The sequence below is a fragment of the Podarcis tiliguerta genome, assembly GCF_965153285.1.
Source record: "Podarcis tiliguerta genome assembly, chromosome: 5".
NCBI lineage: Eukaryota > Metazoa > Chordata > Lepidosauria > Squamata > Lacertidae > Podarcis > Podarcis tiliguerta.
In genome coordinates, this window is record NC_139538.1 from 60,038,879 (window position 1) to 60,055,858 (window position 16,980).

Consider the following 16,980-nt stretch of genomic DNA (forward strand, 5'->3'; position numbering starts at 1 on the left):
CAGCCTACTTTCCCAGTCTGGATAGAATAACTGTACAGCAGTGTTGCCAACCTGGAATCTAACAATGCTTTTCTGCCAAGTCTGTGAAGCCAAGAAAATACCATTCTAGGCTTCGCAAAGTACTAGGAGAAGTAAAAGAATCTTTATTCCTTGGGAATCATCTTTTTCTGTACTGTTTTCATACATTCCCCTCTCCCATTTAAAATTGGTGGTTGTATATTCTGGATACCTGGTCGACTTTATTGCCAATGGGTTGTTTAATTTATGTATATTATCATTTTTACACCACCCCCATAGTGGTACTCAAGTTTATATGCTGGTTTAAAACATACGATAAAATAGTACTAAAATAGGGCCAGACAATCAATTTTACCTGATGCAGCTATGAGAATATGGGTACAGAAACATATGTTCATTTCTAGCTGAAGGAGAAATGGTCACTGCAAACATGCTGGTTTATCATCTGATTATCTACCAGGGCTCTGTTGGCAAAGCCCCAGTCAGAAAACTGGTGAGAGTGCTGGCTCAGTGTTTGGAAAACTGAGTGTGAGGTGACTAGGAATGGCCCCTTCCCATTCCTCTTACTGTTACTGAATATCTGACTTGGTCTGTACACAGGTACATGTAACTAGATTATGTAATATTGACATTTATCGAACCCGGGTTTGTACAAACTCAATCCACTACACCACATTGGACTTCTCTTTCTGGGTAGAGTCATGAACTGTATTGCTCCTCACAATGAACCTGTGGTCTGGTTTCAAAACACACTGTTATTTCTGTTTGGGAACACACAAACTTTTACTGTGAAAGGACACTGACACTTACTGCCCAGAATATAATCCTGAACACACACACACACACACACACACACACAACTCAACCACCCCTCTTGCAGCCACCAAAGATTTACATGCCTGGTCCATTTTGAATTTACTTCCCTAATGCACCATTTAACACAAAGTGTTCCCATGGGAAACTTCCCCAACCTCCTCTTTATTGCTTTTTAATTCCTTCTGTGCACAAACGCATAGATCATGATACTGAGCGAACCGTTGCAGGCGTCCAACTGGTTCGGAAACACTTCCCCTGTGTCTTTCTTTTAACTGGCTTTATTTCTAGCCAAAGAGATATTATTCAACTTACTTATATCCTGAAATGATTTCTCTTCCTTCCCTCTGTGCTAAAAAAATAAAACAACATAGCGATTTATAGTATTCTTACTGTAGAACACCCCATAGCATGGTCTTCTAAAGAAATGATGTGCTTGTCTTCAAATGGTAATTTGCTTGGGAAATTAAGACTGGGGTGTGTGTGTATTTTTCTAGTGCTGTTGACGGACGCTGGGCATCTCACACTCAGGTTAGCTATGCATGTCTAACCGATGCCAATGCATCATTTCCCAGCAGTTAGAGAAGCATATGCTGCTTTTCTCTTGCTATACTAATTCCATCCTTAAATACGTTCAGACTAGCAGGTTTCTCAAGGATGCAACACTTCAATTAACTTGTTGGGAGCAAGCTTGTGGGATTTCCAAATGCTGAGCAATAATGCAGTGACATTTGCAGCAGGGCTGGGACATCCCAAACAGCCTACTTCAAACGGTTATGGAGGCATGTTTCAAAAACATTACTCCCATGGCACCATGTTGTACAGAACATGTGCAGGCTTAATAAATTGGTGGGTGTTTCTGGGCTTAAGAGCAAATATTTAATTGCAGTCTGTTCTAGCACGCTGTGATTCTGTATGGACTGATAAAGGAGCATAGGCACGTCACTTTTTACAGTTCTGAGTAATCTGTAGCTCTGAATGACATCTCTTATAACGTCAATATTGCACAGTCCGTTGTCTGATTAGCTGGCAGTGGTCTACAGGTGGAGTCCTAGCCATAATTTTGTTGCCATGCTCTATTGTGCATAATCAATTCTTTCACAGCCCTTTGATGAGCATCATTGGTTCCTCTAAAAGTGAAAGAAACAGAACCAAATAAACAACTGCCTTAATATTGGCTGACAGCAGGTCTGAGATATGATGAGTCAACTACATTCAGAACTGTAGGCATATTATGCATGGATTCTGTACAGAACGTCATAGCCACCCACCTACTGACTCATCACAGGAAGATCATTGGTCCATGCTAGGACTGAATGTATATAAAATGTCAACAGATATCATGCAGACCTCATAAAAAACAAAGGATTAAATCCTAATTTATGATAAGGAAGTTAATGGAAGGGAAGTTTCCTGTCCCTTTCTCCACTTCAGCTACCTGAGGCCCTCACCAAAAGCCTCTCTAAAAGACAATAGACCTTCTCAACAATGTGGGATGAGTCAGGGAGGGGTGGGGGGCTGTTAGGGGCATGGGCTGTTGCATAAAATCATACTTGAATCCTAAGAAAGTTCATGTGAAGAAGAAATCCCATCCCATCCACAGCAGCCTACCATCTCCATTCCAACATGCTTAGGACAGCCCTTCAAACTCTTGAAGGATAGCTTTCAGGAAGACAGAGGGAGGAGGAAGCAGGAAACATCTCTTCTCATTTTGGACAAACTGTGGTCCAAAGAGACCAGGATCACAGCCTTGAATCTGGTGCATGAGGATGACAGGGAGCCAGCCAGCAATGAATCACGTGGTGTAAGTGAAGTGGACTAACTCTTTACTAGTAGAAACAAAACCTGCTCAGGGGGGCCAGGCGTAGTGAGCACAGCAGCTCTTCTCAGTAGGTCTTGCCCCTATGAGGCAGCTGTGGAGGCTGAAGATCTCCACTCCCACAGTTGCCTAAATTTCCTCCTCCCCTGGGTTCCTCCCAAGCAATCTGAGACTGTGTCTGCGTGCCTGTCTTTGCTCCTACCTCTTCATGTCCTGGGAGACCAGTGGGGAGCGGAGCTTGTCACAGCAGGAGGGGAAAACACCCAGGCTTTTTCACCAGCCTGACACATCTCTGCCTCTTGGCTTCCCTCCTCTCCTACTTCCACCTCTGATTCTGATTCTGGACTACTCTCCACCACAGGCTCTGCCTGCTCACTAAACCCTGTTACCTCTTTGGTTTCCTTCTCCTAGGCTTCTCCCTCTGACCATTCATCATTGTACCACCACCAATCCCTTGGGCTCTGAGCCTTCATCCTTTGGGGGTTCCCCAGCTGGGGCCTCCCACCATTCCTCTGGGTCCATGAGAGAGGAGCAGCAGTGTGTTATCAGCTAAACACTCATTCCCAGTTTAATAAATATAGTGTATTAATCCTGCACTGTTCTGTATGAACCAGCCATGTGAGCATTATGCAGCCTCCTCAAGCATCTTGCAGCTTTTAATCACAACAGAGCATGAACACACACACAAGAGAAATGGCAACTCGAGAAACAGTTACAGATACTTTGGCCTTTTAAAACATTCACTCACATTGGCAGTTGTTTCTTCTAATTACTGAAGGTAGAGTGGTAGCATTGGAAGGCCACTGACCTGAATCTAACATCCCATTGAACTTCAATGTATTGTTAAGGATGTTCAAATTTGTAAAGCTTCAGTCAGAATTTCCAGGTGTATGTTTTTTCCATATATATGTATTCATTTTGGCTTCTTTGTACAAATCATATTTGGTGGTGCTTCCCCCCCCCCCCCCCGAGCCGAAGTGTTGGATGGTTTATAACAAATATTACCAAGTGATCCTTTGATATTAAGCTGGCTACACAAGTTTTGATCCTTAGGGATATTATATGTTACAAGGCTGCTGTTTCATTTTGATTTTATTGGATTTCTGTAGGAGTTTCTCAAAAGCCTTGAATTATGAATTTATCACTCCAGACTCGCTTTTCATATAGAGAATAATATATATTAAAGTGAAGCAGATGGTCCAGATACAGCTACATCGTGCACTGAGACAACAACACTAAGGCTTATTTAAAAATGCATGTATTCACAGCAGGAAGGCAGGGAGGAAATAGTTGCCAATTGTTGAATTAATAGTGGCGGCAGGGCAAGGGGGAAGAGGAGACAATAACCTGCCCATAATGGAAGTGTAGACCTTTGTGTTTAGTTAACCTCCCTTCTACGCCAACCCTGTGCTTCCCAAAGGGAAGCCAAATATGCAGATCAGACCATTAGAGGCAACAAATATTCAACCTGCGTTCCGTGTGTCTGATCACTAGATGGAGATCTAAGATATGAAATTGTGGGTGTGTAGGGTGGTTTTTTTTTATTTTTACAGACAATTATTTGGCTTTGTATTTCCATTTGTTTCTATGTCGTGGTGTTTATTTATAAAGGAGCGTATAGTCTTAAAGTACTGCAGTTTCATTTCTTTTTTTGTTAAGAAGATCAGGTAGATTGGACTGTTCTACATGAATGAACTCACCTTGGTTTGAGATTAATTTTGCACCTAGCTCTAATTACCGTAATTACAGGTATGGTGCCAGAAACTAATCATATTCAGAATGAACTGCAGTCTTTTTACATTAAGAGACATTATGAAATCCTTATGCTCTATTTGTATTTTAATTGCAACAATTATATGCGGTTTTATTCACAGACGGTGTATGGAAACTGAATGATGTATGACACTATAAGGAGGCATTAGAAAGATGATGGTTTTTTCAATCAAGTCATGCCTATCTTTTATATGGTATATGAAAGTCAAATAATAGAAGGTGGTGGTGGGGACACAGAACCTAGCTCAATGGTTGAAAATATGCTCACCTCCAGAAGGTTCTGGGTTCAATCCCCGGCATCTTTTGTTAAAAAGATCTGGAAGAAGGAGATGGGAAGGGACCTTTCCCCTTAACCCTTAATTGCCACTGTCAGTCAGAGTAGACAATACTGGACTAAATGTGGAAATCTTATGACCAGACATAAGGCAGCTTTCTATCTCTCTGTCTTAAACCAACCTAAAAATTATGATTGAGGATTCACTGTCGTTTTGCTTTAATGCAGAGTCCTGTCCTTGAAACTTATTCAAATGTGTTGTCATGGACAAATGAGGCATTATTGCCCATCGCTGCTTCTGTGCAAGACAAAAGGCTAAAGGAAGATTCAATCAACATAAGTTTATCAAATTGAAGTGGTATATATATATATATATATGCTTTCGTAGATTTTCACGGGTACAGGAATGCAGGTTTTGGTGTCCTCGGGTGTCTTCCCGTGTAATAGTTGGGGTGTCTAGGCGACGTTTCGACGAGGTCTCACTCGTCATCTTCAGGCTGGTGCTTTCGGCTTCTTGTTACTGGAACAGAGCAGGATCTCAGTGTTTGAGTTCCTATAAATACTGTTGAGGAGGTGTGGTGTATAGCCTCCAATGTTCTGGGCAGAGAGGAGGTTCCCAGGCTGGTGTGCCTTTTCTTCTTTTGTTCCTTAATTACTTGAGGGATATCTTGAGTGATTTCTTGAGTGATTTCCTGAATCCCACTTAGGTGGGTCATTAGGTGTGGATTAGTTGCTAAAGCCTTCGTGTCTTGAACTCTTGAACTTTGTGAAGAGTTTTTCTGAGAAGATGGCTGTACTGCACTTGGTTGTGCTCTGGCTTGGCTTCGTGTATAGGGGCGAGCTGTGGTTTTGTGGCCTGTGCCAGCCAGATTTGTGTAGGGATTGCAGGGGGGTGCAGCATCCGGAGGTGCCACCCTGGTTTGGCTACTGGATGGTGTCTGTAATTTATCTGTGGAGAGGGTCTGGGTTTGGGTCTGGTGTGGTTGATTGGTGATGGCGTTCTGTGTGCCTCTGGATCTGGTGTCAGATTTTGTGGGGAGGGCTAATTTCCAGATGTCTGGCAAGCGGGATGTGTCGTCACGCTTGTTCATGTTGTGAGGGTGTTTCTCTATCTCGATGGCTTCCATGATTATTCTCTTGTGGTGATGTTCCATGTTAAAGAGCAATTTGGAATCTGCAAAATTAATTTCGTGTCCTGTTTCTTTCATGTGTTGGAAAAGAGAGGAAGTTTTTTCTTCTTTTTTGACGGCATTCTTGTGTTCTGCGATCCGTGCATTTATTCGTCTGTTTGTTTGTCCAATGTACGTGGCTGGGCAGACTTTGCAGGGTATTTCATAGACCCCTTGGTTTTCCAACTGAATTTTATCCTTGGGGTTTCTGAGGATATTGGCTATTTTTTGGTTGGTGCAAAAGGCTGTTTTGATATTGTGTTTATGGAGGATTTTGCTAATTTTATCTGTAGTGCCCTTGATATAAGGAAGGAGGGCTATGCCATTGTTTTCTTCTGTGTCTTGGTTTTTGGGGGGTGTTTCTTTTTGGATTAGCTTCGTAACCCTGTTTTGCTGGTATCCATTGGCAATTAACAGAAGGAGCACCTATGGGATCACCCCTCTCACCGGTCATCGCTAACCTGTACATGGAACACTTTGAAACCAATGCTTTAGACAAGTCAGAACACAAACCCAAACTTTGGCTCAGATATGTTGACGACACCTTTGTAATTTGGCCACACGGGAAGGAAAAACTGGATAGCTTCCTCACACATCTCAACAGCCTACACCCCAAAATACAATTCACTATGGAAATAGAAACCAACAACCAACTTCCCTTCCTTGACGTCCTAATCTACAAAAAACCTGATGGCTCCCTAGGACACACTATCTACCGGAAAAAAACACACACCAACCGCTACTTACATGCACATTCACACCACCACCCTGCACAAATAAACTCCGTAGCCAAGACTCTCATCTCCAGAACCAAACGCCTGGCTGACGAAGACCACTTGACAACTGAGTTACAGAATCTCTCAAATGTGTTAATTGCCAATGGATACCAGCAAAACAGGGTTACGAAGCTAATCCAAAAAGAAACACCCCCCAAAAACCAAGACACAGAAGAAAACAATGGCATAGCCCTCCTTCCTTATATCAAGGGCACTACAGATAAAATTAGCAAAATCCTCCATAAACACAATATCAAAACAGCCTTTTGCACCAACCAAAAAATAGCCAATATCCTCAGAAACCCCAAGGATAAAATTCAGTTGGAAAACCAAGGGGTCTATGAAATACCCTGCAAAGTCTGCCCAGCCACGTACATTGGACAAACAAACAGACGAATAAATGCACGGATCGCAGAACACAAGAATGCCGTCAAAAAAGAAGAAAAAACTTCCTCTCTTTTCCAACACATGAAAGAAACAGGACACGAAATTAATTTTGCAGATTCCAAATTGCTCTTTAACATGGAACATCACCACAAGAGAATAATCATGGAAGCCATCGAGATAGAGAAACACCCTCACAACATGAACAAGCGTGACGACACATCCCGCTTGCCAGACATCTGGAAATTAGCCCTCCCCACAAAATCTGACACCAGATCCAGAGGCACACAGAACGCCATCACCAATCAACCACACCAGACCCAAACCCAGACCCTCTCCACAGATAAATTACAGACACCATCCAGTAGCCAAACCAGGGTGGCACCTCCGGATGCTGCACCCCCCTGCAATCCCTACACAAATCTGGCTGGCACAGGCCACAAAACCACAGCTCGCCCCTATACACGAAGCCAAGCCAGAGCACAACCAAGTGCAGTACAGCCATCTTCTCAGAAAAACTCTTCACAAAGTTCAAGAGTTCAAGACACGAAGGCTTTAGCAACTAATCCACACCTAATGACCCACCTAAGTGGGATTCAGGAAATCACTCAAGAAATCACTCAAGATATCCCTCAAGTAATTAAGGAACAAAAGAAGAAAAGGCACACCAGCCTGGGAACCTCCTCTCTGCCCAGAACATTGGAGGCTATACACCACACCTCCTCAACAGTATTTATAGGAACTCAAACACTGAGATCCTGCTCTGTTCCAGTAACAAGAAGCCGAAAGCACCAGCCTGAAGATGACGAGTGAGACCTCGTCGAAACGTCGCCTAGACACCCCAACTATTACACGGGAAGACACCCGAGGACACCAAAAAATATATATATATATATATATATATATATATATGGTGTTCTCAGATTAGGAAAGAAGTTCCAAAGATGATTGTGTGGATTGCTGCTGTTCCTTAGCTTCATATTGATAACTAATTTGAGTGAGTCACTTACAATGCAATCCTATGTATGTCTGCTTGGAAGCAGTTCTGCTGAGTTCAATGTGAATTACTCCCAGGTGAGCTCCCATTGCTCAGTCCCTGCTCCTGCCAACCTAGCAGTTCAAAAGCATGAAGTGCAAGTAGATAAATAGGTACCGCTCCGGTGGGAAGGTAAACGGCATTTCTGTGTGCTGCTCTGGTTCGCCAGAAGTGGCTTAGTCATGCTGGCCACATGACCGGGAAGCTGTACGTCAGCTCCCTCAGCCAATAAAGCGAGATGAGCGCCACAACCCCAGAGTCGACCGCGACTGGACCTAATGGTCAGGGGTCCCTTTACCTTTAAGTATGTATCAGCCTTAGACTGATGGTTTGGGGCCTGATTCACAAATTTAATGTGGGCAATTGATGTGTGAAACTTTGTAGCATCAAGCAGTGACTTCCTTGTGTAAATTAAGTGGGCTTTAAAAAAAAAGGAAACAAAAAGAATTCAGAATAACATATAGGGAGGGTCGAGATGTGTTCCACAGGGGTTGTATTTAACGCTTTGCTCCTGCCCCACAGTCCTGATGAAAATTCCCCTCTGAATCACACTCTTAATGTCAGGATGGAACTGGAAAAGTTTGAGTGTGATCACAGCATGCTATGGGTAACAATGCACTGCGGTATTGCAAGCCCATTTAAAAAATATAATGTGTATTTTAAACTACTGTTTCTATTAACACAGGGGATATTTTTAAGCTGACTTGTCTGTAACTTCTGGCTTTTACTGATAAAATCTATATTAAAACTATGTTCTATGTAAACCGCTTAGAGGGGTCTTGACAATTAAGCGATATACCTTTTTTATTTTTTATTTTTAAATAATAATAAAGGAATGGAAGCTACACAAAGATGAACAGCTCCCAGTGGCTCGCACGCCATGTGTTGTCTAGCAGGCTAATTAGAAGCAGATTGCAGGCAGAGTTTGAAGGGTGGAAGGCAACTGTTGCACAGCCAGAAATACATAATTTTCCCACAGAGTCATTCACTGCAGCATTCCAGAGCCAGATTTAATTCTACAGTTTCTTAATACCACTATTCACAATTCCCCCTTTTTACTGTTATTATTAAATGAATGCATGGAGGAAAGGTCATGGTTCCTCACAGCGAAAAACGTTGCGGCAGTTGCCACAATTCCTCGGTTGACACAGTTATTGGGTTACCAACTTTATGTCAGCCACAAGACAGTAGATGCCTCCACTATTCCTCTTGTGCAGAGCTCCACCAGCCTTACCTGCATCAGCTGAATCAAGTCAGATGCAACAGCAGAATGTCCTGGTAAAGGTAAAAGGTAAAGGACCCCTGGACGGTTAAGTGCAGTCAAAAGTGACTATGGGGTTGTGGCACTCATCTTGCTTTCAGGCCGAGGGAGCCGGCGTTTGTCCACTGACAGCATTCCAGGTCATGTAGCCAGCAGGACTGAACCACTTCTGGCACAATGGAACACTGTGACAGAAAACAGAGTGCACAGAAACACCTTTTACCTTCCTGCTAGAGCAGTACCTATTTATTTACTTGCACTGGCGTGCTTTCGAACTGCTAGGTTGTCAGGAGCTGGTGCAGAGCAATCACCCCGTCGCAGGGATTTGAATCGCTGACCTTCTGATTGGCAAGCCCAAGAGGCTCAGTGGTTTAGACCACAGCACCACCCACGTCCCAGTTCTGTCCTGGTCCATAATGATGCTGTAATGTTGGAGTACTACAGCTGTGTTAACTTATTCTATGTTAGGCTAGAACCAGACTGCAAGCAATAAGTTACTACCATGTTTCTCATACCTAAAATGTAGCCTCTGTTTTTTTGCAAAAGCAAGAAAGCCCCCCACCAAACAACAACAATTATTTCAACCAACGAGGATCGTGAAACAAAGATGGAAGGAAAGCATATTCTCAGGGGTCAGGAGAGAATATGCACTCAGCTCAGACAAAAACAATCTTTGCCGCTTCTGTGAAGCTAAAACTACATCAGAATGGATATATAATATGGCTGTTGAAGTGCTAATTAGCTTTGCTTGGTAGCTAGCTATGATCTTGCTTGGATCAATCTGACAGGAACAGGAGTGTGCAGCACCAAATTGCTTGAAATCATGTTTTTGTTTTCTTGTCCTTTCAGCATTTATCTCCCCTGTCATGTAGATCTTATGACATGTATTACCAAGAGATGTACATAAAATTACATGCCTAGACTCTATAACGTTTAGTTAATTTGGACACCTGCCCCATTCTACTTTTAAAACACTGTCTAGAATGTTTTCATGGTAATAGCATTTGATGCCATGTATTATTAAATGCAGTTATGATCACAATCTATGACATTCTAGGAACTGCAAAGAATGCTGCTGAGCCATAGATTCTTATATAGGAACTTCTGGCTGGAATCTCAGAAGGGCTGCCACTATTCTCCACCTGTGGACGTATACTACACCATGATGAAAAACAAACAATGAAACTGCAACACAGTGTTTAGAAAAAGAAATGAAGAACTCCTGCTTACCTGTTAATCCCTCTGAAATATGCAAATAACCCCAAATTCACCACCTGAAAACAGGGTGAGAAATATGGGAAGGTATTTTCACTCAGCTCTACAATTAACCATGTATACTGAAAGTATACTGAGATATTAGGTTGCAAATTCATAGCCACTTATCTGGGAGCAAGCCCCATTGAAGTCAGTGGGCTTTATTTCTGAAGAGACATATATAGGATCACTGCATTGTTAGGGGACAAGAATCTTATCCACCAGGGAGGGAAACCTCTAGCTTCTACCAGTTTTTGCTACCATGGCCAATAGAGGGAACTGTAGTCCAGCAATAGCTGGAGGTCCACAGGTTCTCCATCTCTATTATGCATAGTGGTGGGGATTTAATGTTTGAATTGGGCTCACAGCCCAGTGTGTCCTTCTGAACAAAGCAAGACTCTTTACAGCACTGGGAATCACAAAGTGACTGCCCCAATACAAAAGACTGTGGGTTGTTGCCAGAAGGTTGAGTTTGACAATCTCGTAGTCATGATAAAGCTTTCCTTAGCTTAATTTAGGGCTTATCTACACTTAGGTTTCCTCTGTACTTTCAAGGCATGGTCTAAGTTTTAAAGCTCCATGTCCAAGCACTCTTTTTTTTGGCTCCACGGAATCCACGGAAAACTTGAATTGCCATTTGTTGCACTTCAGCTTTAAAGAGCGAGTTTTAAAGACCTATGCCTAGAAAGAGCAGGGGGAACGCTAAGTGTGGATAAGCTCTTAGGCCCAAGGCCCACCGGTTAAGAGAATAGACCAGCGGTTCCCAATTAACTAAGTACAGTGGTACCTCGGGTTACATATGCTTCAGGTTACAGACTCCGCTAACCCAGAAATAGTGCTTCAGGTTAAGAACTTTGCTTCAGGATGAGAACAGAAAATGTGCTCCAGTGGCGTGGCAGCAGCAGGAGGCCCCATTACCTAAGTGGTGCTTCAGGCTAACAGCAGTTTCAGGTTAAGTACAGACCTTCGGAACAAATTAAGTACTTAACCTGAGGTACCACTGTACTGTGGACCCCTTACTTTTGAAAATTTTGATATCTCTATGGTAATTTTTGCTATATGATTGGATCCACAGACCCCCTGGATGGGTTATGTGTGACATAGACATTTTCCATCTTGCAAAAAAGAGAAAAAAAGATAGCTGGTGTAGGAAGGATACTTTAGACAGGGACAGGGAACTTGTGGCTCTCAAGGTGTTGCTGGCCTGCCTTTCCCATCATCTTTGACCATTGGCCATGATGGTTCAGGTTGATAAGAATTAGAGCCCAACAACATCTGAAAAGCAGGATAGCTATTTTTTTTAAATGGAACATACAAGGGGTTGCCTGTATTCACATGACATTTGACCATTTGCTTGCTTTCTCGGGTTTCTTATCAGGCAGACTACTGTAGAAGAAATCTCTCCACTTCATAGGATGAGAAAGAGAAACAGCTCACCAAGAGGTTACAATGTTAAACACGCACCAACTCTGCTTGCTCAGCTTCCGATTAGTTTGCACTCTATGATTTTCCACTTCCAGATTTGTGTTCAAAACAGAAGCCGTGGCATTACTTTCCTGAATGATACCTGGCATTCCAAATGAAAAGACCCATTGCCATGATACAGTAATGATGTGGCTATATTTGGCATTTTGCAGGGGTAACTTAACGAGGTGCGGCTTGACAAGCATCTACATCGTATGATATGTTTAATTGCAGTCTCCAAAACTTTTCAAGGAAAAAGGCAGCTGTTCTCTGTCGGGTAACAGAGATGTCAAATGAAAGAGAGACGGATCATGAAAGGCAGTTTATTAATATATATTTCTGTGTCTGACACTTTCATTAAGCTTTGGGCCAAGTCCCTTGGCTGCACTCCTGATGAAAAATTGCATCCTGCTTTGTGACTTTCAAAATCTCAGGTGCAGATGTGCCAGCCCCATTCCTAAGCAAAACTTTACAAAAAGTTATTTGTTCAAAGAATAAAAATCTGTTTGGATTTATTAGGAAAGATAAGGTTGCGCTTGACAGCAGGTAAAGGGTACACAATGAATCATGGAAATACCCCATAGAGAGTTTCATACCCCTTATTATTATACTGCTTCATTAGAGATTTTAAGCTTGCCTAATCCCAAAGCAAGGAACACTACAATTAAAAATATATAAAATGTCAAGCAAATAAAACAAAGCAAGTATGAAGGCACCACACCGCCTGGTTAACAAAAGCCAGACTATTTAAACAACAATAATCTCGTTGTGTTAAGCGTACATAGGAAGAGACTTCAACAACAGACACAGATAAAATTCTTCCATCCATTCCTACGAGCACAGGGATGGGGAAACCTTCAGCCCATGGGCCTAATCCGGCCCATGAACCTGTTTCAGCCAAATCATGTCCACCGGCAGGTACAGGTGGGGCTTGGTCGACTGGCAGTGCCTGCAAAGCCCCTTGCGCGGCACTTATCCTGACAACCAGCTGCTTGTTGGGCAATTGGGACACGACACAAAGTGCTTAGCAAGCCCAAACAGAGGACCTACAAAGCCCCTTGTGCAGCACTTGAAAAGCACCACAAGGTCCTTCCCAGATTCCATTTTCTTTCTCTCCAAAGGAAGCAGTTACTATTCACAGTGCTTCCCCCAGCACAAACTGCTTTCCCTGCAAAAGGGGGAAATGCTCCTAATTGCCCCTCTGCAGAGACTTCAAAGGGGCTTCCTCTAACAGAGCACCATCTGATTGTTGCTTAAAGGGGGCCCCTTTTGATTAGTGCTGAGAGCACATCTTCCAAAGAATTTTGACATGTGTCAATCACCTGGCATCATTATGGTGTCAACTGGTTGTCAGATAGATGGTTCCACCTATTTGTCAAAGTTGATCTGTGGCAGGTGAAGGAGACAAAGACCTGGTCTCCTGGGCTAGGAAGGTTCCCCATCCTTACCCTAGGTTAGAAGATGGGCTCTCTCACATTCTTCATCAGCCTAACACAGACCTCATAAGCCTCCAGGTTAGAATTATATATAAAGCCTGAGTTGGTTACTGGTACCATCACTCCCTTTGCCAGCTAGACGAAGGAGGAGATAGTATCTAGTGTGTACTCACAACTGCAACTTTCTAGAAAGTCCTGAGTGGTCTGTGCAGACAAAATCCCACAGAAAGAATTCATGATGGTGAAAGGGAGAAATTAATGCTGGAGTAAGTAGGGGGATAACAGGAACATCTGGGTATAAAAGACAAGAGCGGGAAGGCACTGGGGGAGACAGCTGGGTAGAAAGAAAGAAAGCATGTCTGGCTGCAACATGGTTGAATCCTGCTGCAAGGCAGGGTCATACTCCCTGTAGCTGGAATGACAGGGCATCTGATAATGGCTGTATCGCTGGAGAAAGTGGGCCATATCTGATCTTAGTAGTCAGAGCAGTCCCACTAAAATTTAGAAACATGAATACCTTAGGTCTATTAATTTCAGTGCATGCAGTGTTAGTACGATACAGCCCAGATGGGAGTTTTCATTTCAGAGAATCGGAGGCCTTCTAGAGGAAGGATCACTGGGTGTGGTGCCAATGCTTGTCCTGCTTTTTCCTTTTGGGAAACAGGTTTGACAGGGATTTTGCATTGTTTCAAAAATCTGTCAAATGTGTTTGACAAGAGGTGACAGCAGGACAAAAGAAATAGGAATGCATGCCATGGGAAAAAGTTCTCTCTCAAACCACTCCATTTTCTTTTAAAAAATAGTGTCCAGCCCAGGTTTTCACATCTAAATGATTCTCTTTTACCAAACCGTGACAGTTTCCAATCCCTGCTGGAAAAGGAATCCCAAATCAGAAAACGAAGAGGCCGTTTTAACCCAGCACATGCCTGTGTGACATCGTATCCAGCTCTTGCCAGGATTACATTCATCGCGTTTCCGGAGCGTGATTATTTGCTGAAAAGACGTTATCAGCTTTCCAAGTCATGCTTGGCCTTTCCCCAGCAGAAATCCCATGTATAAGCATGAGAGTATAGCTATAAGCCTGAGAAATAAAATGCTTAGTGACTGAAGAAAGCAGAAGCGTAAGTAGTAAACAATTTCACCGAGCATCTTCATAAGCAAAGGGAAGGGATTAAAATGTAACAATGAAAATGGACCCCTCCACATCCCACAGTCATGATTATGGTTAGGATTATCAAAGCAGCAATGCAAACCACAAATATCTGGATACGCTTCAATGAAATAACGGAATAAGCACGTGCATTACTTAATTAGGACACAGTTGCCAGAGCCTTTTTATTGATTTACATTTAATATTTAAATTAATATGCATCCTTGCTACCACCAGCCAAAGGCATTTCTCTCCCTCAGGTTATCTTTTATTAGATAATAACATCCAGAGATGGCAGTGGGAGGCATGAAGCTCCAGTTCCCCCTGGAATTATGCTGCTCAAAACAGCTGCTTTATCTCACTTTATGGTAAGACGTCCCCTGACTCTTGGGACGCTTGCTGAGATTCTCAGCATGTCATATAATTACAAACATGTTATCAGTCATGCAGAATGAGGAGGGCCAAGTTATTTGATATCTGTTGGGTAACTAAGCAAAAGAACAAGGAAGGGCATCGGTGATAATGTTACCAATGTGTGCCCATGGGAATAAGAGGGGAAAACACTGATGCAAGGAACATTATTCCCTAAAGGCCTGCATATTCTCTGTTACTACTCTGATGCTCAGCACATGACATTGGAAGCATGCCTCAATTATTTCAATGGGTCTCATTTCTTAATTGGAACCTTCTATTGAGCCAGACCAATGGTCCAGTAGCTAGCTCAGTTAGTACTGTCTGCAGTGAGCTCTGAAGCTCAGTTTCAGATAGTTCCATACCTGGAGAAGCCTGGAATTGAATTGGGGACCTGCTGCTTGCAGTACATGTTCTCTACTGCTCAGCTATGGCCCTTCCCCAGCTGTATATACTTAATAGGTTGTATATATGGAGTATGCTGCACATTTCTTCTTGATTTGAAAAAAAAAGTGAAGACTAAACTCAGAGGGTATCAGCAACAGCCTTCACCGAATATCCATCTGTGTTGTTCCAGATTAAACACAAGCTAGTCCTGCGTGGATGCCAAAAATAACAGTGCACTTTCCCTCTACAGAATGGGAGCTGAATTTATATGTTTGCACTCATTTCCTCCCTCTAAAACCATTGTGTTTTGGGTGGGGGAGGAGAGTAATTAGCAGAGTAGTGTGACAACATCTGCTAAATGGTTCCTATGAAATTCAACATATTGATTTTGTTGGCACTTTCAGTTACTGCATGATTGTACTGCATGAACAGTTTTAGACTCAGAAATATGAATCCTAAATTCCACATGAAGTAGCAAATCTTTTGGCCTGTAGGTTTAACTGCTGCATATGAGGCAGGGAGGGTGAGAGCATTTGAAAGTACCTGCTATTTATTTTCTCTCTCAAGTATGATACCTCAAAATTTACCTCTCTAAGTATGATACCTTGAAGCAATTTACACAGTGATTAAATGTAGGCATCTAGTCACCCTTCCAGGCATTCAGAAGTTCTACAAACAACTCTGTTGGATTCCTGCTGAGTGTGACTTCCCAAGTTCAGTTACTGTCAGGGAACAACAAGGGTCCTATCCAGACCATTCCAATGCATAAACATTTGGGGAAAGGGGAGAGCAGGATCAGCTTAGTAATCCCACCACACACTCCACGCTCCCCAGACCTCACTCTTGACATATACACACTCAATGTCTGCAGAGGTGTCCTACCCTGTCCCTAGTACCCAACATCAGATACAAACACTTAAAACAATCAACTACTGGTTAGATGATGGGGAGGGGGAGCCTGCAGAGGGAGACACAGTGAAGTTTCCTCTCTGGCCCTTGAGTCTGCGTTGATGCTACCCTAGGCATTCTGGTGGGCAAAGAAGTGGAACTCCACCTTCTCAAGTTTCATTGACAAAGACCAGGTCAGCCTTCTGGATGATTATAAATGATCAAGCAATAAATAATAGCACCTTAAGGCTTGCTGTTAGGGGACGCGGGTGGCGTTGTGGGTAAAACCTCAGTGCCTAGGACTTGCTGATCACAAGGTTGGCGGTTCAAATCCCTGCGGTGGGGTGAGCTCCCGTCGTTCGGTCCCAGCTCCTGCCCACCTAGCAGTTCGAAAGCACCCCTAAGTGCAAGTAGATAAATAGGTACCGCTTTATAGCGGGAAGGTAAACAGCGTTTCCGTGTGCGCCGCTGGTGCTGGCTTGCCAGATGTCGCTTAGTCACGCTGGCCACGTGACCCGGAAGTGTCTTCGGACAGCGCTGGCTCCTGGCCTCTTGAGTGAGATGAGCGCGCAACCCTAGAGTCGGACACGACTGGCCCGTACGGGCAGGGGTACCTTTACCTTTACCTTTAAGGCTTGCTGTTATGACTCAGAGTACTGTGGCTGAG

At 43.2% G+C, this 16,980-nt stretch overlaps 1 long non-coding RNA gene across 1 annotated transcript; it reads left to right on the plus strand.

Annotated features, from left to right (window-relative positions):
* Window positions 1–13,406: 13,406 nt before the first annotated feature.
* LOC310678134 lies at window positions 13,407–14,590 on the plus strand. Its single transcript, XR_014511643.1, has 2 exons — window positions 13,407–13,555; window positions 14,335–14,590. It is a non-coding gene; the product is annotated as an uncharacterized lncRNA (long non-coding RNA).
* The last annotated feature ends 2,390 nt before the right edge of the window (window positions 14,591–16,980 follow it).